General features: G+C 39.3%; 1 long non-coding RNA gene across 1 annotated transcript; it reads left to right on the top strand.

Annotated features, from left to right (window-relative positions):
* Positions 1–8,550: 8,550 nt before the first annotated feature.
* LOC116736448 (uncharacterized) lies at positions 8,551–21,748 on the top strand. The gene is made up of 4 exons (XR_004342562.1): positions 8,551–8,561; positions 17,897–17,904; positions 20,938–20,943; positions 21,698–21,748. It is a non-coding gene; the product is annotated as an uncharacterized LOC116736448 (long non-coding RNA).
* The last annotated feature ends 1,654 nt before the right edge of the window (positions 21,749–23,402 follow it).

Genomic DNA, 23,402 nt, shown 5'->3' with positions numbered 1-23,402 from the left:
GTTTATTTCTTGTTTCATAACTGATCACTGTATTACTTGAAATTGTAATGTCATCAATTTGACCAGAAATAAGGTCTGTTGAAATCAAATGTTTAACAGAGGTGCTTTGTAACTACTCTATTTGCAATCAAAAAAAAAAATGAGTCAAAAATAAGTCTTTATGGTTCATTATAGCAAATGTAATAACTCCATCTACGAGATACTACATTTTAATTTAACTTATTTTTTATTTAAATCTAAAAGATTCTTTTTAAACGTACTCGTAACAGCCATACTAAAAGGATAAATATTCATTTGGATCTTTTTGTTGTTGTTTTTTCTTTTCTTAGTTTTTCTGACATTTTCACAATGTCAGAAAAACTACAAAGCTACAAAGTGTAAACATGCGCGCTTTGCACAACTGCTAGCTCGCTCTCATTTCTGTCTGTGGCAGATTTATGAGCTGTTTTATAAAACTCTTGGCAAATTATTCAGAAGGAGCCACAGAAACGTGGCGGCAGACACAGAGAGGCTGGTAGAGGGGAAGGAGTGCCGAGGAGGTTTCTGATCCCAGAATCCTCTGGCTGACCTCGTGGTTTCACTGCATCTTTCAAGGACTGAAAGGTGCAGCCAAAACAAATCCATAAACACCAGCGGAGGAATTCGGAGACGAGAAAACCCACAACTCTCTTCAACCGACGGTGAGGAGAGTCAGCACCGTTTGAAATGAGGATCACGGAATAAAGTCGCAGTGTGTTTATTATTGGACATTTACTCATAAAAACAGACATTTTAAGTGGTTCATCAGTACATCAGCAGTCGACTACTTAGATAATAGGTTAGCAAAACTGAAAAAAAAAACCCAACTAAAGCAGTCTGTCAATAATAATTTACTCTGATGCTGCATTTAATTGCCTTGGATGTTTGACGTCAATCCAGGTTCAGATATAAAAAAAAGTCAAATCCAAGTTGGCTAGAAACATTTTTCATTTTAACTTACCTGTTAGTTGGACTCATACTGTAAGAAACAAACTTTCAGAAGAGCTGAGAAAAGCTCTGCAAATGCAGTAATGTTTATTGACACACGGGGGCCATCTTAGATTACAAGGTAGATCTGAGTTTCCACTAATTTTCTGAGGCAAATTTAAGATTGACAGTCAGCTTTGTTGGCCAAGTTTTATAGTTTTTACATCAGTGATATGGATTTGGGCTGTCGGAGTCTGCAGAGATTTTAACTTCCCTCCTGCTGACCTGTGATGGTCCTCAGCCTTGATGATCCTCTCTGCAAGCTTGGTTGTTAGTTGCAGTCTGAACCCGTCTTGTTTTGAGGGTGAGCCAAACCACAGAGTGATGGGATGAACACAATCTGACTGAATAAGTGACACAGAGCCAGATTAGCAGAAAAATAAAACAGGGCTTGTGGTCCAAACTGGCTGGCTAACGGCTGCGCTATCGAGAAAATCTGCTTACAATCTGTTCATTCAGTCTTGTAACAAATAATGAACGACCATAATCCTTCTCAGCCTGTTGCTGTTAGATTTGTGGTGACAAATGAGAGAATTTAGGAGCCTGCAGCAAATACTGCTGCTGCTACAATACAATGCCGCAGAATGTTTACAATAGGAAGCTTTGAAAATTAGAATAATAATTAAGTCTTCAGAAATAAAGATACCAAAGAAAATGAAGTTTTTCTGCTAAAGGCTCATCTTATATATGAACCAAAATTAAACAAATGATACAAACTAATTGCTATGAGATTGCTGTCTGTTCATTTTTCTTTAAAAGCAGAGCCCACACTGTTTAGCTCGTGTCAAAATCTAGCTAATTCGCTGATCGAACATACAGAAAGCATTGAAAGAGGTTCATAGTGAAGATATGAAGCCTTTGGTTGGAATAAACTATACAATTGACCGCAACATTTTCATCTTTGTGTGGTGTGGTTTCAGCGACAAAATTAAGACACGCAGCTGTAGCTACTTCCTTGTAGCAGGAGGCTACATCCCTTCCGAAGCTAGCTACTGATTAATGGTAGGCCGACACCTGTTACATAATTACTGCCACCAGTAACTGAGCGGCCAAGCTGGATAATAAGGAGACTCACTCTTTTGTGTTTGCATTGGTTTGGCTGGTGACTGCTAGCTTAGCTAGCCTGGTCGCCCACTGAATGCCCTTCTTCCTCTGCTGGCCATTAGCTTAAATAAGCCAGCACTAGCATTGGAGAGGCTGGTGACTAGCATAGCTAGCCTGCTGGTGGCCACCCACTGTTTTGCCTTCTTCCTCTGCTGGCCATTAGAACAGATAAGCTAGCATTAGCATTGTAGAGGCTGGACTCAGCCTTGGATAGACTGGCAACCAGCAAGCCCAGGCTGGTTACGCATGACTCAGATTTCCTTCTTTAAAGAAAACTTTAAGAAAAATTGTTGCCCGAGGATCGCTACAGAAAATCTGACTTTAAAATGTCCTCGTCTAAACGCCACTCAGTAGTATCTATGAATGGGTGCAGCTGATGTCACAGAAAGCACCTGCAGAGACGACGGCAAAACCTTGTATTAACGCCCTTCCATCCGTGACACACACTGAGAATTACAAAATAATCACATAAAGTGTTTTCTCTCCTGCCTGGCCTCTTTTCAAATAATTAGGTGGATTAGCAGAAACCCTTTGCATAACGCACATCTGTGTATTTTAATGAACCTAATATCTGTTCAAAACACACTGCTGCTCTGAGGTAATCAAAGCCTTCATAAGGACGAACATGCACCTGCAAGTAGTCATGACCAGCATTTCTTTTGGAAGCAACGTCAATATTTGAGTTGTTTTCCTAAATCATTGGAACCTGGCAGTGATTAAAAGCACAATATTTCCAAAATCTGGAGCTGGGGTCCAAAAAATATGCTCTGCAGTGCTTGTTAGCACTGTCTCTGTTGTGAGAAAAAAGTACATGACAAATTTGAAAGCTTATACATTTTACTTTGCGTTATTTTTATATTGACATCAGGAGTCTTCTGATCCTTTACAGTAATTAAAAAGTAATAATTGTACCTACGTGTTAAAGAGATGGTTACTGCTTAAAGATAGATTCAAAATTTCAGTGGAGTCACACTAAGGGTTCATTCACACCAGCCCTGTTTAGTCTGCTTTAATCCAGTCCATGTGAATGTGTAATCCAACTCTGATTGGACCAAAAACTTGAACTCTGGTCCACCTACAAACCTACGCCCTGGTTCGCCTGCAGTGAGCTCTGGCGCTGTTCGAATGGATACGTTAACGCCAGAGACCGCTCCAAAAGCAGAAAGAAGACAAGAGCGCAGAGAATTCTGGGTAAATACAACCAAAACAAACCAACGTGCAAGTCCAGCCCTTGAGAAATGGCTTGTGGTCTTTTGCCAAAGACAAAAGACAAAAATTTTGTGAAGAAAATTTTTTTCTTCACAAAATTTGGTTTATGACATGTACTCATGTCTTCTTCGGAGGTTAAAATGTCGTTTCCTTCAGTGGTTCTTGGTGCAGTGCCACCACAGGCGAGGAGGTGAACAGGTTTTTCAAACAGTTTGGTTGTTTGACACCATGCTGTGTGAAAGTGAAGCTGTAAATGTAACAAACGTTGCAATACTGGTTCCTAATCAAGCAGAGTATGTGGGCCTATCAGTTGTGAAAACACCCTGTCTGAAGTTGGATTGTTTTACCTGAGAAGAACCTTCGTGAATATATAAAAAGCTGCTGTAGACTCCTTATTGTTCCTCAATATTATTACCATGTAAATATATTGTAGCAAGGTTTGAAGCCTAACCTACAATAGACTTTTTCCTGACGCAGTTCAAAGTTTTAGGAAAAACCAATTCCCTGTAGAACCTAACGTATCTGCAGTAATTTGATGCGGAAATTCTCTGTATGATGATCCGTCTCTCACTTTATTGTGGAAAACTTCGGCTCACTCTTCTTTGCAACTTTGTTTATTTAGATTTGCATACATTTTCTCCTAATGTCTAACCACAGCATTTAATCAGTTTGTCTGGACTTTTACTTTTGACTGGGCAACTGCAACATCACCAATTTTCTTTTGTCTTTCAGCTGTTGTAGAGTTTTTGCTTTGTTTAAGCTCATTGCTGTGTTGTTGGTAAAATCGTCAGTTTTAGCCAAGCTTCATCTGTTGGACAAACTGCCTCCAAATGACTATAAATACACTCCTGTGTGGAGAAGTGTATGGTTGACTCAGAGATTGAGTGGTATGAGTCACAGCAGTTTGGCTCGCTGGTTTCATTCAGAGCTGCGTAATTTATAGCGCAGCACTTAGTAATTACAGAGGAAATATGTCTCTTACACAGCTAGAGGGGTCAGACTTGATCTTAAAAAATAATCCATTGTTGTATAAAAAGGCTCTTTGCCAAACTAGAACGGCACAAGTTTCATTATTAATAGAGGTGAATAAGTTCAGTTGGTATAGTTCCAGTTTGTTCATGAACATAATAAACCCTCTTAGTTTCTTGTGGAGTACCACAGGGCTCCATGGTTGGCCCATCATTGTTGGTAAAATCATCAGACTGCATGCAATACATTTTCACAGTTATGATGATGATACTCAGCTTTATTATCAGCTAGGTTAACTGCAGCCATGCGTTAAAGAAATAAAGACCTGAATCACTTAACAGTTTCTCCTTCTAAGTTCAGACAAGACAGAAGTCGTTGTCCAGACCAGAGTCTTTGAAAAACAATCACTTAGTTGGTGACTTAATGTTGCACACTTAAAAAGAACTAAAAAAACTCAAAGGTCTTCGCTTTTGTGCAACTTTATTAAACAAAATCCACGGTTCGAGCATACAGCGTGTGTAGTTTTCTCTCTTTTTTTGTATCTATTCACAGGTCATGAACTTGTTACTCCCATCATGCATTGTGTCTTTCTTAAAGGGGTATTATCATAACAGAAATCTATGAAATAAAAAATAATAAAGTAGTTTGAGCACTTATTTAGTCATAAACCAAATGAATTGTTCTAACTAAATACTAAATCAAATGAATGCTTGCCCAATAAGATAATTATACCTATTAATTTAACATTATCACGTTCTTAGCATATTTCCAGGGCTCTATATTAATCTGCATGGCATTTATTCATCTGGGCATAAAGCGAAGAACGTGTCATTTAAATCCCATATAAAACAAGTTTCTACGACTTCCTTCTTTCATCCCTCGAATATTGTCAAAATTGGACATTTTTTGTCCAGGAATGAGGTTGAAAAACTTTTCCTCACTTTTCCTCACTCTGCTCCAGTCCAGTTCCTGCTACTGGAGCGGTCTCTGGTCCCCTTGGCGTTCACATATGTATTCAAATCGCGCCAGAGCTCACATCAACCAAAGCGAGACTTTTATGAAGACCAGAGTTTGCTTTTTTTTTTTATATATAAACGTCAGAGTTCGGTTGGCCAGACTTCGTTAGGAACTGAACCAGAGCTCAATTAGGCCAGACGAAGTAGGGCTGATGTGAATACAACTCAAATTTAAGGCATGGAGCCCCTCAGTATTTAGTATGTACTTTACTGTGGAACCGCAGTTTCTGCAACCCTCAAGTCTTGCAGAAACTATAGACCTTCAGGAGTTGCTCCAGGGTTTCTGACCTCCTGCCTCGTTGGAAACCTTGTGGCAGCTGTTAACGGCTTCCTCTTCCTGTCACATCCAGGTGGTGAAGCTCTTGAACGTGACGGTATGAAAATCCTCTTCAGGGGATTGAATACTGTGGTTACTGCAGTCGATGAAAGTAGGATTGGATTTGTTTTTTTCATTATCTAAACAGCTCTTGTGTAATTTGTTTGGCGCAAACACCATAATAATAAACCAATAAATGCTTTTCAGCGGGGATGGTTGAATGATTTTATGAAGCAACTTCATGCTGAGCAGTAATTTTGACATTCTTTAAAATCCAGGCATCTGCGATTTTATTGCAACAATCCATAAAACTCTGCAGACAACTGACTTCCTCCTCCTATATGTGTGTTATGTATTTGTTCACAGAACGCTGCATCTTTCTGTTAAGTCATGTCTGTAATGTAAGTAGGGAAATTGCCTAAGTGAGGGTAGCTCTCCACTGCGATGAGTCGGCGCTGCTCAGCGATATGAAAGCTTGATGCGGTGCTCCTTCATAATGCACGACTGGCCCAATCAAACCGCAGCCAGGAGCTCATCACTTCTGCTTTATTAGCAACCTGAGAAAGTGCATGCAGTTCTCGTTCAAGTAAATTGATGCTAAGTGGTGGGATTAAGTCAACGCCGTCGCGGCAAATTAGTTTTGGGCCTTTTGCTCAGCCGCTTTCTCCACAGATCAACTTTGAAGAAAGCAGAGGGCGTCGAGGCGGACTCTCCCCACCAGGGCTCCCACATCGCAGGCTGTACCCGAGCCGAGCGGGTTTTACAGCTGCGCAGGTCCAGACACACACACAAACAAACAAAAGAAGTCGTGATTCCTGAATCGCCTCCGGGGAACAAATCATTTTATTAGCAATCCTCGCTAAGAGCCGGTTTCTTCACCTTCGCTTCATGGCAGCTCTCGGGTCTTTAGAGGTTTAGCTCACTCCTGAGTGCGACGCGGCTTCCGTCGACGCTTCATTGTCGGTGTTGTGTCTAATCAATGCGTTGCCTGCAGATCCGCAACCAATCGAGGGGGGGGGTTGTTTCCTCTCTGAAGCCTGTAATTTGTCGGGGCCTCGTAAAGGGCAGCGCTGCAGCACTCAGCAGAAATGGTCCCGTAATGGTACGTTTCCACAGCCTTTATGTCGTTCTATGCTGTTACCCAAACTTTGTTTTCTGAATAAATGCTTCAACTCCAATTGCTAGCAAAAAAAAAGCAAAACACACATAAAAACAGCCTTTCCCTCCTCTGTAGCAATTACCAGCGTTTTCCCGGTTCTCAGCTTGGCATTAAGAGAAAATATCACAAAGCACCGGCAGCGTTTAACGAACAAACAGCCCGCCAACCCTTCCTGCCAGCAATAATCCGATTGTGTCTTGTGAGCACAAGAATTGAGATTATAGCAGGTATTCAGGTATGCATGACTTCACCTTGCTGTTAAAGTGATCTCCAGGCTTCCCATGCACTAAATCACTGCACATCTTAATAGCAATTTTGTTTTTCTACCACGTTGTGAAAGCATATTTTAAAACTCAGCTGGGATTGCAAGGCTTTTTTTCTGTGTTTTAATATTTCTCTTCTTGGTTATGAGCAGCTGTACAACATAAAGAAGTGATTAAATTAATTGCGTATCAGTAATGGAGCTTACTCAGGCTCTCACTGCCACTATATAGCAGCAAACATAACCTAATTACACCAGTGCTGCTTCCTTTAAGAGGGACAGTTACAATGATCTAATGTACTTGATTAAATGATTCCCACCAGGCGTAAGAACCGTTAGAAAAGCGAGGGGTTTTAGGGGACTGCTGGTCAGCAGCAAAGACTTTAGACAGTAAGCTGTTTCCCCTGGATAAATGAATCTGATTAGAGATGTTTCTCTGTAATGTACAGACTCCTGTTTTACAAAAAACAGTAACACAAAATCAGTATGAAGACATAAAACTGTTAAATACAGGATGAGGATTTGATTTGTTTTCTTCTTTTTTTGCTGCCTGGTGGTTGGGCTGTCGCTGACTTTGGAGCGGTTCGTCACGCTGAGCATTATTATACAAAACAGTAGCTGGGTTTTCATTATGCACAAAATTGTGCATTGAAAATCTTGTCATTGAAATGACACAAATAAATTTGCTTAATGGCATTTTTGAAAAGCATGTTTTTAATGACTTATAGTGTGAACAAACGCGTTTCTTATTAAATGGTGACACTGTAATTGCAAAATTTGTAAAAAAAAAAAAAAAATTTTTACCATAGCTGAATATTGCCAAAATTTTGCACAATATTTGTATTGAAAACACAGCTGCTGAGAAGAACAACTCCCTCTTAAGAGGAAAAAACTTCTGCAGAACCTGGCTGCAGCCTGGCCGACATAGAGGCTTAGAAACAAAACAACACACTCAAAAATAAAATACAGAAGTGTTGACTCAGGACTACTTGAAATGTAAAATGTGAAGAGTTAGAGGGCAGCAAGGGTTCATTTACTGGCTTCAACTAAAAGAAACAGCTAAACAGATTAGCTCTAACAGTTTTCAGGTCAGTAAGTCACTGCTAAATAGGGCTAAAACATTTAATTGGATTAATTCATTGACTATTGAAATAATTGTCAACTAATTTAGTAATTGGTTAATCGCTAACTGGTCAATGCTCTGCTAAAAGCTAAAAATAGCAAATAATCCAAAATTGGGGAGTAGTAGGAGAATGTATGCTGCCAGATTGCATTGCCTGGCAATCTGGGTAAATGCAGCCAAAACAAACGTCTGAATCTAGCGCTAGCAGGAGAAATGGCTCACGGTCTTTTACCAAAGACAAACACGAATCCTGCAACTGCTACAATCTGCCGGCACAATATTTTTGTTTAGATTTTGTGACGAAGGAAGTTGTGCTCAGTGTCTTCTTCAGAGGTTTTCATGTCGATTCCTTCAGTGGTTCTTGGTGCAGCGCCCCTTCATGTGAGGAGGGAAAATAGGTTTTCCAAAGGGTTTGATTGTTTTGACACAGTGAAGTGGGAAAAAGAACCGCAGCAGCTGAAAATGTAACAAATGTTGCAACTTTGGTCCCCAATCGAACCGAGTCCACCGGACTACCAGGTGTGAAGACACCATCACTCACCTACTCAGATTTGAATAACTGTTTCACATTTGCAACAAATTATTATATAAGCGTATTTGTCAGGAGAAGGAAACAAAAGGTTTGACAGCATTATTTATATACCTTGACGCGATGCAGACTATTCAGTCACCTGGAGGAAACGTGGCAGCAGTAACATTAGGAAAACTGTCGGTTTCAGCAAAATGACTGAAAAGACAAAACAGAAATGGATCAGGAAGGCCGACAGCAACGCTAAAGTCTGAGTTTCCAACAGAGACAGATTTTATTCTAAATGTCTCAACAATCCCCAGTGTTCTTCATGACTCCAGGCTGAGGAGTCTTTCTCTTAGAAAGACAACATTAAGGTCTGGAGAAAGTCTCCTAAAGAACCTGTCTGACAAAACTAAACGTAAAGTTTCAGACCATAAACCCAAGAGGTATGTTTGGCACCATAACTCTGTGGAGCGTTTTTCAGAACAGCACCATGCCCACAATGAAACACGGTGGTGGTCGCGTAATGCTCTGGGTTTACTTTGTCTTCAGACGGAACTGAGTGGATGAAATAATAGAAAAGTTCCAAATAGCCTCCAGTTTCCACCTAAATCCTTCAGACACTGAAAGACGAGCCGTGAACAATTCACGTCCATCAATCTGAAAGAGTTGGAAAACTTTTTCAAGAGAGAGGAGACAAAAATCACGTCTTGAAACGATTTGTCTCCTTTTTTGTTGTTTTACATAAAACTTGTCGTTTTAGAAGGGGTGTGCACAACTTTTGAGAGATTGTTCCCGATTGCACTAATTTGGAACAATTATCTGTCATTGCAGCTTGTGCAGGAAATGGGGACGCTCCCCTCAGCAGCGAGGAAATAAACTAATTATGGGAGATGATAAGGAAGCTCCAGGAACGTCTGAGAAACAAAATCTATTTCTGGAACAGATACACTGGAGTTTTTCTGAAGTCTACACGGAAACAGAGTTAGTTGACTTTTATCCCAGGGTAAAACGCAAACATGAGACCCCAACCTTGTCTGCTTTATTATTTCTCTAATCTTACTGATTTATTGATTACTTTACCCTTACTATTACTTATTGGTAGACATAGCTTTTATCATTTTAGTGTTTCCACAGTTTTTCTTGGACATGGCTGGAGGTGTGTACTCTGCAGCTGCTTCTAAGTTCATTTGTCTGAAGCACAACGTTCCTGATAGTGATTTTGGTTTTTTTTTTAGCAGCATTTTGGGAACAAATCACTGAAATCGATTCAGAATCAGTCAATTCTGCTGAATGACACCTCAGACATTCATGGGAGATTTCCTAATAATAAATATCTGAGTTCATTTGAACGTCAGCATGTTGGATTTAGGAAAAACTAACAAAATCTGCGGTTTAGTTGTTTTTGTTCATGATTTTTGTTTCACCATTTCAAGTTTGAGTAAAATTCTCCTACTGGTTCTTGAATTTAGGGACGCACGATATTATCGGCATGGTACCGGTATCGGCCGATCTCAGGATGGAACGCACTTCTCGTTATAGCGCCACACCTTTCTGCAGATGATCTCCATGGACTACCACGTTGCAAATTTCAGCCATGAGTTTTTAGCCATTTTGACAGCCTTTGTAAGTACTTTTTTGGAGAATCGTACAAATATTACCATATTAGTGATGGTGGAAGCGGACAAGTTGAAATGAAATATCAGCATTGCTATTCGAGCGAATTTCTACGTAAAATACACCAACAAGCTTCTGACCAGTCACACAACACTTTGCACAGAACTCCGTGCTACATAGTTTGACTGTCGATGAGCCAATTTTGACTCTTCGGAAGGGATGTGCCTGAAGTTTACAAGTGAGCACCTTGTTTTTTTTTTTTAAAAATCTGATTACAGCGAAAATAAACCAAACCTTGTATTTGTTGGGAGAACTGTTCTGTTGTGTTTGCTGTGAGTTCGGTAGGTGGAACAATCCTCAAACATGCAGGTTTGGAACTCATCCCGTCTCCAAGCGCCGTCACTAAAACCAGCTGAAGTTTCTCCAGCTTCCCCGGATATGGATTACTCGTGTTGCTCTGGTCCAAATAATGATGAAAACGTTACAAATCCTTAATTTGTGTTAAAGACTGGTGGACTCTAAGAGCAGCGAGTGTAAAATGAGGCCTCTTTCTTTTTATGTGTGAGAGTTTTTCACCTCTTACTGCCTCTCAATAGGAGTAGAAGGAGAAGCGCTCGCTGGTTTACTTGCTCGGCTTTCCCCCCCGTGGAGCCAAGTCTCGCTCTCCCAAGGTGGATGGCCGCTCCAAAGCCTCAGGCTGAAATACAATCTTGATCTCTGTTTAAAAAAATAAATAAATAAATAAAACACCCAGGTAGACTACGAAGCCCAGAAGATGGAAGAGGGAACCTTCGCAATATACAGTCAGACGTGAGGACTGCAGTAGTGATGTGCAAGGTTGTAACATTTCACTGTCGAAGCAACACATCACCGCCGTATTGCACCGTATGAAATACGAACTGTATGGGTGAACAGGTATTGCTTTAGGATCAAGCAGGTCATTAGTTTTCTGCTAATGCTCCTCGGAGGAAGACAGACGAAACGTTACGTAGAAACGTCACCAGGCAGCACAAACCAGGACTTTCATTCAATGACCTTCAAACGATACTCTGCTTTTTAAAGGGGCATTATTGTATGAAACTGACATTTTTGAGCTTTACATCATGTTGTAATGTTGTTCCCTCCTCAAAAACATACCTGGGGTGTTGCTTTGATTATTTCATGCATGTTTGAGAAATCCATTAATCTCCCGTGGCAACCATTCAGCTGCACAAAACGCCTGGATGGACCCAGATCCACCTTCGAGGACAAAGCTCCTCCTCCTCCTCCTTACAAGCTTTTGCCTCACAGAGCAGCACTCTCAGCTCCTTCAGACTAGCCAACAGCAATTAGCAAACACCTGGTGGAACTGCTCATTAGCTGAGCTCATTAAAGGAGCTACATCTCAGTGAGACTGGTAAAAATGTCTTTAAAGGGCTAAATAGAGGAGCCGTGTTGTCATGACGTATTGAAAATGGAACATTAGAAAAAGCAGGAGTTTCTGAAGCTACTTGATGCTACAAAATGACATGACTAGTAAACATTCAGTACTGTATTTTTATTTTGTAACCAGGTTGCTGTGTATTGCAGACTTCTGCCCAGGTCCCTCTTGAAAATGAGATCCAGATCTCAACAGGGTTCACCTGGTTAAATCCAGTGTTTCCTGGTCCTCCAGGCTCACTGCCCTGCATGTTTTAGGTATTTCCTGGCTTCAGTCCAGCTGATTTCAATTGATGACTGATTAACAGGCATTTGTTGAACTGCAGTCAGTTGAATCAGGCAATAAAGGAAATAAATAAATAAAAAATTTTAAAAATCACATAGTACCTTTACAAATCTCCCACAAGCTGGATTCCATTTCTTTCCTTAGACTTCAGGATGTAGGAATCATTTCTTGTTCTTTGGAGACACTTTTGATTGACTGTCAGAGTAATTCAAACAGCTCAGCAGCGCAGCTTTTAGAAGCTTGTTCAATCTTTTTAAAAGGAGCAAAGTGTTTTCATCGTCTGCTGTCTCCCACCCAGACATCACATGGCAGCAGCATGTAGGGGTTAGCTTCAGAAGGGAGATAAGTGAGAACAAAGTGATCCCACGGTGTCAAAACAAGACCTCCTGTTTCACCCCTATATTCCGTGTTTTCCTGCACCAGATACCAGACGCTCTGCAGCCTTCAGGAGATTAGGAACTAAAACTTCTTCAGACAAAACTATCTCACGGCCTTCTTAATCCCTTCTCCAGGACCCTGCAGATGTTTTCCTATTGATTAGAGGAAAAATATTTGGACAAATTTTGGTGTTCTTGTTATATTTGGTCTAAGATGGTGCATCAAATTTGTCCTGAGCTTTTTTAGTAAATGTAAATCGATATTTTTATTGTTTAGCCATTTTTATTCCATAAATACATGTCTGGACAGAAGAAAAAGGAGGAGTACATTTCTGCCAAACATCTCTGAAATTTAGGTTTTTAAAAAAAAAATATGGAAACTTCCATTTCCACATTTTTTAAACCCTAAAAAAATGTGGATCATTTGAAAGTCTTCAACTTTTGAAACTCAGAAATGTCCAGGTTTTTTTCTAGAAAACTTATGAGATTAATCTCTACATTTCCGATTTTTTTTTCTAGCAAATTTTTTTACTTTTCAAACTCTAGGAAATATCTGTTCACAAAGCGCTAAAAGTCACATGTGGACAGAGAATTGCTGCTACCCCTCTGTTAATGAACGAAAGGTGACAAAATGACTTTAAACAGACAAAAGTAATAAGTAAAAATGAACTTTAAAAATGAAAATCAGATGTTTTTGAACTGTGATTCAACAGAAATGATAAAAACAAACAAATGCTGAATGCGTTGAAGCATCTAGATGTAGTGAAAACAACTTGCTGAAGTTCAAAGCGAGCGTCAGAATGAGGAAGAAAAACGATTCAAGTTATTTTGAATGTTCAATGGTTTTGGTGCCGGCCTGCTACCAGGAACTGATCCTTATATGGTCAAATTATGGAAAATGATATCTCCTTCCAGATTACGTCTCCAGTCATCTGGAGGCGGCTGTGGATTTGCATTTCTCTTATTCTCGTGAAGAAGACTTACCGCTGGTGCCGAGGTTTTCCAAAAATGTGACATGAAGGAGATTTTGTAGTGTTGGAATCTTTGCCTGCTTAGAAAAACTTTTGAATTTGATGAATTAAAGCTGTTGGAGCCCCTGTTGTTTTTTTTTTTTTTTTTTTTTGACGGGTGTGTTCAAGCAAACAAAACTAGCCTTTGTTGGCTTGGCGACGCTGTTCTGTTGCAAACGGAAAGCAAACAAATGACTTGGAATCAAAGCTAATAGAAATGCATTTGTAATGGAAAAAAAATGTTGATGGAAGTACACTTCCTCTTCCACACTAAAATGCATGCTATTTAAGTTAAATAAAAGTTAAAAACACTTACACAATCAGTTCATTCTGACTCTAACCTTGTAGTTTCTCTAGTGATGATTTTAAAACCACAAAATGCTCCTAATATCTGGTTTTGACAGTTAACTGCATCCATAAAATGGAAGTGGTTGCAGAATGAGGCAGCTACTTGTTGCCTAAAATATCTTTTTTTCCACCACAAAATAAACATAAATTAGCAGGAAGATAGTAGCTAAAAAGAAATGCTTTTATTTTGACAGGGCCGTCTTTGTAATGATGTAGCCATCACCAACAAAATAAGAAGTCAGAGGTAACTTACATTTTTTTGTGTGCTGAAATGACTTGAAATTATTTTTAATATGTTTAGTTGTAAGGGCATCTTTGACTATATGAGATATAGATTATTAATTAGACTGGAGTCCTGGACCTTTACAGCCTGAATTGAAGCCAGTTATGAGAACTTAAAGGGAAGTTTTATTTATTTACCAGGTGCCGTTTCATAGCACAATCAAGCAATAATAGCTGTGTTTCCATTAACTCTAAAATTGTGCAAAAAATAAATTTGCTGAATGGCAACAGCAATTTAAAAAAAAAAAAAAAATTTTCAATATAAAGTTTTGGGCTAAGTTTAAGTGGTTTATCAGCAGTATGAAAATTTGTGTATTTCGCAAAACAGCAATTTAAACACTTTTTTTTTTGCATCACAGGAGTCACATGATCAACAATCGGATGTTATGAAGAAGAAAACAACAGGAAGTGGTAGGAGGATGATGGAGCAGCTTCTTGGTAATGACTTATTGCATAAACAAACTTATTCATAAAGGATTTTAACTGCATTTCTTAACGGAAACGCAGCAATTGCTAAATTGTGTTTTTTCAACTTTAGCAGAATATCGACAAAGTTTTGCGCACATTATCAATGGAAACTCAGCTTATGTGATTTTCAGTTCTTACAAAAATACTACACATACCAAAAATGACCTAAAAGAAATTCCAGGTCGCATTATAGATGTAATGTAGCCTTAAAATTGGCCTCTGTCTCTTTGACGATGATGAAATAGCATGATGTAAAGCTCAAAAAAGTCGACTTGCACAATACACACTCCTTTTAGTAAAAATCCAGTTCAAGTCCAGAACCTTGATTTACCATCTGTGGTCTTCAGATTGTTGAGTTGTTTTACAGTGTCTCTAATTTCAATAATACTGTTTGTTAAATATCTGTATTTTAAACTGTCGACTTATCATTTTGACCATTTCTCTATCATATTTAGTTATTTTATATGACATGAGATCTCTGACTGTTCAAAGAACTTTCAAAGTTGTGTCATAAGTCCACAAATACCCAACAGAGTACAGTAGAGGGAATGTGTTGATCTGTGGGCTCTAAAACTCAGAAGAACTCTGCAAAATGGCTTTTTAATGTGAGGCCGGCCTGCGAGTGGGAGTTAACCGCCATAAAGAAAAACAAAACAATGGAGGGTGTTTCCTGTTGGAATCAAAGCGCTCCTGCTACCAGCTTCCTGTGATTACTGGGGCGGTCTGGTCCCGGCAGTTTGCATGTGGGAGTTGCGACATTCCACACTTTTTACACTCGCCCAGATGCTTCCACGTCAGAGCCCGAGCGGAGGTCGCGAACCCACCGCGTCGGTGCGTAAAACATCAGGTGCTCCCTGACATCTCATCCCAGCAGGCAGCAGCGTCCACGTTTTGGCGCGGCGGCCAAGGGAAGCACAGCTGACACAATGAGAGAGTGAGAGGCGACGGCACACTCGACCCAAATCCGAATCAAAGTTTATAATGTATCAGCACTTTTGCTTTCAGACGGTCTATATTTGAGGGAAAGCCATGATTTGATTGGTTACTTTCTGTCCCTGTTGTGAGCTGTGGACGTTTGGCCTTTATCTGCCCTCCGGCAGGAACTGAGCCAGGAGGTTCCTGAAAACGACTCTGTTGTTTGCGCTCGCGGGTGATTGCTATTCAGGTTTAATTCTTCCCTCATCTTTTGTGGCAACAAACACGTTTCAGTAGCTCATGTGGAGATTTTCTGCTCAGTGCAAAGCTTTGTTTTTCAGTAAGCAGCTGGCTCATATTGGACGTTTTCAATGCTCTCATTGTTCTGCTGACGGGAGGCGTCTTGCTGACGGCCAGAGGTGTTCCCATCGGCACGGTCCACCTTCTCTCTGTTTCTTCATCTTTAGCCGTCCCTTCCAAGAGTTCTTCAACAATTTTCTTAAATGCTTAAAAAAAAACCTGGTAGATTAATACTAACAGATTACTGATACGGGGCAGAATTCCGTTTCTATGCACCATAAATCTAAATCAAACTTCTAGAAAACTACAAAACAGCTGAAACACAGAGTTCCTTCAAAATGAAGGCGACTGGATTTGGTTCCTTCATCACACAGAGGAACTCATCTGTGCACCGTCACAATTCGCTCCGCCAGCCTTCTGTTGCTCCCGGGATGATATGAAACTTATTTTCTGGTTCGTCCCCCAGGCATCACACCAGTTATTTTAAGGATTCTTATTGGTCCCCCGAAAAAAATGATTAAAAACTGGACATTATCAAAACTCAGTGATGTGATCCTCTGATTATGCTCAAGTTAGCATCTAACTTGAAAATGGTACGTTATGATGCTAACACTTTCGTCAACAACTCAGAGGCAGAAGTGAGAATGTTACGCAACATAAATAATCACCTGGGTGGAACATGGTGCGCTATAAAATAAATAAAATTTAATAATAAAATAACAATGAAAGATCATTTAACAAAGTTTCGAGGCAGATAATTTTCCTCAAGGAATTTTAACTGCCCTAGTTTCCATTTACCTAATAATTGTACAATTTGACACGTTGAAAATAATTTTGCCTAATAGAAACACCAAACCTTTGGGTAAAAAAAAAGTTTTGTGTTTTGATAAAAAAGTTTTGCTGCTAGGATAAGGTGCTTTTATTAGGCCGTATGGTTTATTTCGCTGAACTGTGATGTAAATATTTTGTCAAATGACACAATCAACAACGTGACTTTGCCGCTAGCGCAAACCACGAAGAAGACGACAGGAAGTAGTAGGATGATGACACGGCATGATTTCAATGACTTTTTGCGTGAACAGACTTATTCACATGTGATTTTAATTGCATTTCTTATTTAGTGGCAACACCGCATTTACAAAATGGTGTTTTTCTTACATTAGCGGAACATGGCCAAGGTTTTGCGCACATTAGTAATAGAAACGCAGCTACTGATATATTTATATATAATATATAATATATTTGATGTGTATTTCCTTGATGATTTCGATGACGGTATTTGACTAAATTTAATGTTTTGCTTGTTTCGTAATTGGGCGACACTATGATGTTTCCTCTGGTGTAAAGCACTTTGAACCACCTTGTCGCTTAAATGTCCTATACAAATAAACTTGACTTGACAAGAGGAACTTTAATAAACACATTTATTGATGAATCTATGTGCATTTGAAGCACTTGAATTATATGTGTGAAAGGGAGAAAAAAAGCTAGTAATTGCTTCTTGCCGTTGGCAGAGAAGATGGCGATCAGCTTGTTTGTTTACTGTCTGCAGGGGTCGTTCCTCTCCGCTGTGAAATGACTTGAGCAAAGTGGTAATTACAACGAGCGGCTTTGACTCGAGTCTAAACGGAGTGGATGGACGGGTGAGTGAGTGGGGGTTGAGAAAGGGTGCGATGACGTCACCCGTCCTGCAGGGGCCGGGTGTTTGCAAGATAATGGAAGCACAGAGGACATCGTCGACTTTTAAAATGGGAACACATTCCTGCAGCGTGCAGGGAGGGGAGCATGATTTGTTAAAAGTGTCATAATAGGTCAGGAAAGTTTTAAACACAATGGCGATGGCCTTCGTTTGTGTCTGCTACACTCCACATGGATTGTTTTTTGTCGGCTGACCTGCACTTTTAGATATCAGTGGAAAATGTAATGGAATTTTATGATTGTGTAATTTCCTCCTTACTCTTTCTGTTTCTCTAAACTGTCCCTAAGGTCACAATGCCAGGCCACAAACTTTCATCTTGGATGTTTAAAAGTGAAGTTATGCAGCAGGACAGATGTTTAGAAAAGTGGCTTTTTTTTAAACGTTCACACAGCAGGACTCAATTATGATTTTTTTGTTGTTGTTGCTAAAATTTTATATTTTTTGCATTTACACTACTAATTAAAAGCGCCTACAATCACACTTCACTGTAAATGGTTTTAGTTTCCAAAGTGACTCGTTTTAATCCAGTGAGTTGACAATTCCACCATGGGTCTTAATAACTTTAGCCAAAAATGATAAAGAATCAACAAATCAATCTAGATGTAATAAAACTGCAAGTTTCAGCAGTTTTTCTGCTATATATGTGCATATGTAGACATATGATTTTCTACTTTTTCATATGTAGACATATGAAAAAGTACATCTTATAGGAAAATTTTTTTTCCTATAGTGGAAAATGGGAACACATTCCTGCAGAGTGCAGGGAGGCGAGCACTCTTTTGGCAAAAAAAGAAGATGAAAACTATTAACTACTTTTAAATCTAAAATAGATAAAAAGGTGGGCGTTTAAATATTAAAAATTTCCTGGAAATAGCCTAACAGTGCAGGAACACTTGCTCAAATATCAAACTTGAAATCCTAATGAATAAATACCAAGCACATTTTTCTGTGTTGGGTGTTTATTAAAAATAATAAATTGTGTGTTTTCAAAAGATAATTTAACATTTACAATTGTAAATAAGATTTATTTAGCTGGGGAGAGGGCAAAAATTGTTCTTTGGATTAAGAAGGTTACATACTGCTGACGTGTATTCTACTTTTGAATATGGAAGTTACCCAGAGTTCAGTTTGTGTGTGGAAGTTTCTGCTCTGATGTGATTGGTATTCTGCTCTGTCGCAGCAGGGCCGCCGTATGTCTCTGTGCTGCAGAACTAAATGAACTTAAACTCTGAGTGGGAAGATGTCTGTGGCTCATCCTCAGCGAATGTACAGAATACAAACTGTAGCTGGTCAAACCTGAATATTAAAAACAGCTACGTGTCCACTGGGGGAATAATTATGGCCATAATAAGCTGCTGTTAGCATTCAGCGTTGCTGCCAGAAGTTCTATTATATTCCGCTACACCATTAGCAGTCACATCTCTAGCCAACCTCCTCCTTCTTCTTTGGCCTTTCCTGATACATTATTCCTCTGTCATTTCATTAATCCTTCGCTTAAAGATGCAATAATTTGTGTGGAGGTAACACCGACCTGTTCACTGTAAAGTTTTCTTCAAAGCTTTATAAACAGTAGGAGCCCAGAAACTGTCAGAAAGTGACTGTCTGATTAGCCGTTAAGTTAGCATAAATACCATGCTAACATAACTTGTAGGCAGCTAGCGGTTACACTGTGTGTTGTTTTTCTCTCCACTAATTAATGCCAACAAACATGACATTGTCTAATAGAAACTGGCCCCTAGTTGAACACTTTACTTCGTAGAGAGGGTTGGGACTCTCAGCTATTGAGAAACGATGGCTAGCTAAAGGTGGACTCTTTGCAGTTTTAAATGTTACCCAGTTGCTAACGTTTGGTTGTGACGTATGTAATGTTCGACGCTATGAAGCTAACTGGAAATTATCTGCGCTGTAAACAACCATTCACCACTGAATGCAGATAACCTAACCCCACTCAACTATAGCTGCTCCGATCCATGTACTATTACATTTATCACATTAGCTCCAATATCCCTAAACTGAACAGTAAGGACAATTTGTTTCTGTTTTATATATAGCCTCCCACAAATAGGCTGGTCTTACATTTTGTTATCTGAGTGTGTATGTCTTTCCAAGGTAATGAATTCCCTCTTTATCTCAGGCTAACGCACATTCCAGTCTTTAGCGTCAAAAAATCTCACAGGTCAGCGGCAGGAAATATCAGGATGAACTACGTGGTCATAGCTGTGGGACTTTCCAGAGTTCCATTTCCTCCATAACGGAGAACATGAAACAACGGATCTCCTGAAATATTGATGAGGTGTGGCTATGTGAACCATAGACAGAGAGGATGGGACCCAGGTCAGCAGATCAACAACCACTCCATCAATTTTAGAATTTGTTTTAGAATTTTTTTTCAACCTCTAAAGATAATTGTCTGGGTAGGTAGCTACTAGGTGTAGTCCTGGTGATCATCCAAATAACTTCACTAAATTTTCAAAATGATCATTTGGAGCTAACTTTCAAATATCCTGGGTATTTTCACTCAGGCTCACATTCTGGACAATCTCACATTGACACACACACTACCATTAAAGGACCAGTGTTATGAAAAAGTGACTTTTTTTTAGCTTTACATCATGTTATATTGTTGTTCCATTATCAAAAACAAACCGTTCCCTCCTCTCAAGACTTCCTGAAGGCGGAGTTTCAGGAAGAACAGGAGTTTTTAAAGGCCTTACATTACAAAGTCAACTTTCTTTTAAGTCATATTTTCACCTTCCTAAAATAATGGCATGAGTCATTTCTTTAACAACAGTGATTTTGGCAAAAAAACAAAAAAAGTTTTTGGTTTAAAAAAAAATTATGAAGATATTTGACATATGCAACATTTTTACAACAACAAAAGGCAACATAGTTACTTGATTGTGCTATAAAATGCCACTACATGCCTGGAAAACACAAAACAATGCTCCTTTAATATTTGTCTAAATGTCCCTTAGCGAGTTAGTCCATGATTCCATGTTTTTTGGATCCATAAACAAAGTTCTTGCGTATTTATGACTGAATTATTAACCTTGGATTCTACAATGTTTAAGTAAAGAAGTCCAGAAATCTTTAAAGTCAAGGTCTTTGTAGAAGCATCCTACACATTAGACCTGAGACTTGAGGTTCCTGGGTTGTTCATGGACAAACCAAACGACTTCCTTTCATTTGAGGTGGTGCAATTTGAGTGATCTCTTTGGAATTGGAAAAAAAAAAAAGAATAACACACCCAAGTAACTGTTACTGAGGAACTGTTGTCGGAACTGTTTATGTTGGAGTCTGCAGATCCAAAAGACTTCCCTGATTTGTGGAAATCTCCATCTCAGATCTTCACTGAGTTCCACAGACGTAGAAATCCAGCTTGTTAGTTTTACTTTCACCTCATCTGCATCCCGCCCCGGACAACGGGCTATTCAAATCCACGTGACCTTTGACTGGAACTCTATCGTGTTTACTTCATTAGACTTGCCTGACATATGACACCGCTTTGTTTTGGTAAGCTAGTATAATGATATATATCATAGAAAAATGTTTGAAATCTAAATGTTGCTCTAATGCTTGTGATTGTAGCTTTGTGCGGATCTCTGAGTTGCTCGTTGCCTTTGAGACATTTTCAAAATGAGCCTAATAAGACCATGATGTCAGGCACAGACAAAGACGGCTCTGTTTGTAGAAGTGGAATGGGGGCCTAAACATGTGAACAGTAATCTGATTCATGGCATACACAAAGCATTATATAATGCCACAGTAAGACCAGTTTAAAGGTTAACTGTCCATTCTCTCCGCACACAGTCTGCACTAATATTCAATTTTCTACTTCCCTCTTCGTCTCTCTGTAATACACCAACATGAATCATTCATCTGCCTCAAACTTTTGCCTTGTTGCTCCATTGGATCAAACTTTCCCTCCACGGCAGCAAAACCATACAAACATAAAATCCAGGCATTCTGAAATACTGATTCCTATTTAATTTACTTTTTTTAGGCGGGAGATGATGATTTCTAAATGTGTTTGGAGAGAAACACGCCGGTGCCGCAGCGTACGGCCGCGTCCGCGAGGAGTTTGATGGCCCCATTAAGAAACCCCGTTTTTAAACTGCGTTTTGTTCCAGCAGCAGCATTTGTAAAGCTACTCCTAGACGAACATGTTGAGTCACAATTATTGTATTTAAGTTGAATCTGTTGCATCATTTTATCCATTTAATTGATTAGTTTTATAATTAAGTCGATACTTTTTTCTTTTTTTACTTTGTATTGCCATTAGTGTATGTGTAGGATGTGTAGGAAAAAATGCATAGATTGGAAATTTGAACACAATCTGCCACAATGAAGCACTGCACACTTCATTGTGCAGTGCTTAGCTTACATTTAAGCTAAGCGGACGTGTTCGATTTCAGTCTGAGAGACTCGGAACCTTCACAACATGCAACTGGCAAAGGATGAAAATAAAGAAAACGGCAGATCAGTTTTTTACAACGTCTTTGACCTGAATCTCATGATCTCTGTGTCCGTTAATCTCGATTTCTCTGGATTTTGTTTCTTCACGGTTCCAGCAGATAAACACGCTCTCTGAACGGCCGACTTTGTAGCTTTTCAGTGTTCCTGTTTACATGCGGCTATAATGGATCCGCTAGTTCACGAAGGTTTCTTCCAGAAAACACAACAACCTTTACTGTAAACAAACATGCAATTTTCCTCTCTTCCCGTACAGAGTGCTGCCAGCCGCGTGAGGTTTATCCAGCAGACCCGATTTTACACATGCAGCTGCTCCTTCAGGACTCCTCAAGGGCCTGTAGAGACATTTTAAAGCAGAAAATGTGCAATTATTTCAAATGAAAGAAATCAGAGCAGAAAACTAGAGTAATCTCTACTTAATTTATTACCAGAATTGACAAGTAGATAAAAAATATATATATTATCATCCCTAAGGCATTTGATATTGTTAAACAAAAATGTGAGCATTGAAAGTGAAAGAATCTGTATAAACTGTGGTATATTTACATTTGGTTTGTATTGTGATTATTAGGAGTCAAAGAAAACTTAAAATGTTTTTAGCACAATGTCTAAAACTCCACATCTAGTTTTTTTTTATTTATTTATTTTTTAGATTGTTTAATTTAAAAAAAAAACCTCCCAATGATCAATGGAGGTTCTTAGCTTTGCTCAAAATAGCCGATAGCTAAACCAAAAATTCATCTTTGAGATTAAACTTTACTTCTGAGTTTCAAATGTCGAAAATTTTTCACCTTTGGAAATTGTCTTATTTTCAGAAATGTTTTTATTTTTGTTCTACAAAATTTCTGAGATTAATTTCAAAATTTCTGATATTTTTGAGGGAAATTTCTCTCCTCTTCCCGTCTCCTCGCCAGGACCGTGACGGAGCCACATTTGTTCCTACGCTTCACTCATGTTCATTGCATCTGCCCACAATAAACCATTAAAAAGAGTTTATATTGCCCAGCATCCCAGCTCCTCTCATGCATTTCACATTAGAGAGTAGATAACTACTGCTATGAAAGCCCTGTTTTGACAGGAAACGCCACAGGAAGCCACTGCCCACGAGCACACGGCGGCGATTAGAAAAAGATCTGACCAGGTCAAGACCTGCTCTGTCATCCGTCCTGGGACGGACGCATGCAGTCCTCTTTCTATCTGTGTCAACAAACCCTCCAATCTTTGGTGGGGGGGGATTTTGAAGCATCTCTAAGATTAGACTAAAGCTGAACTCTTTAGACTCAGGATAAAACTAAATTCATCTCATTTTACTCTCTAAAACACCAAATACATTCAATCATCAATTACATTTTTTTGTGTGTCTCTCTATAAGTCTTTGCAGTAGGCTACATTCTGCTACATTCTGTATTCATATGTTTGGGTGGGTTTGCAACAATAACAGCCCCCTCCCAGGAAGCAGGTCCCAAATCCTAATCTCACAGACTGGGCTCTTCAAAGTGTCAGCTCTGGAGGGGGAAGTGTGTCTAGATTAGTG

This window comes from Xiphophorus hellerii, chromosome 2 (genome assembly GCF_003331165.1).
Source record: "Xiphophorus hellerii strain 12219 chromosome 2, Xiphophorus_hellerii-4.1, whole genome shotgun sequence".
Taxonomy (NCBI): Eukaryota; Metazoa; Chordata; class Actinopteri; order Cyprinodontiformes; family Poeciliidae; genus Xiphophorus; species Xiphophorus hellerii.
This window is presented reverse-complemented; position numbering and strand designations above follow the sequence as displayed.